Genomic DNA, 220 nt, shown 5'->3' on the forward strand with positions numbered 1-220 from the left:
TAATGGATGCAATGTGACTGTATTTTGTACTCAAGCACTGAATCCAAGCACACAGTGTTTTGTAAGAAGCAAGTCTCAGCTGAGGTTTATTTCAGTCAGTTTTTGAAATAACCCTAAAACAAAAATGTGTGCTTTTATGTGCATGTGTATGTGTGTGTATCAAACAAGAAGGATAATAAAACATGAATGACCATGGTTTCTTTTCCAGCAGGGGTTCAGC

Source organism: Gekko japonicus, unplaced genomic scaffold (genome assembly GCF_001447785.1).
Source record: "Gekko japonicus isolate JY-2015 unplaced genomic scaffold, Gekko_japonicus_V1.1 scaffold1020, whole genome shotgun sequence".
Taxonomy (NCBI): domain Eukaryota; kingdom Metazoa; phylum Chordata; class Lepidosauria; order Squamata; family Gekkonidae; genus Gekko; species Gekko japonicus.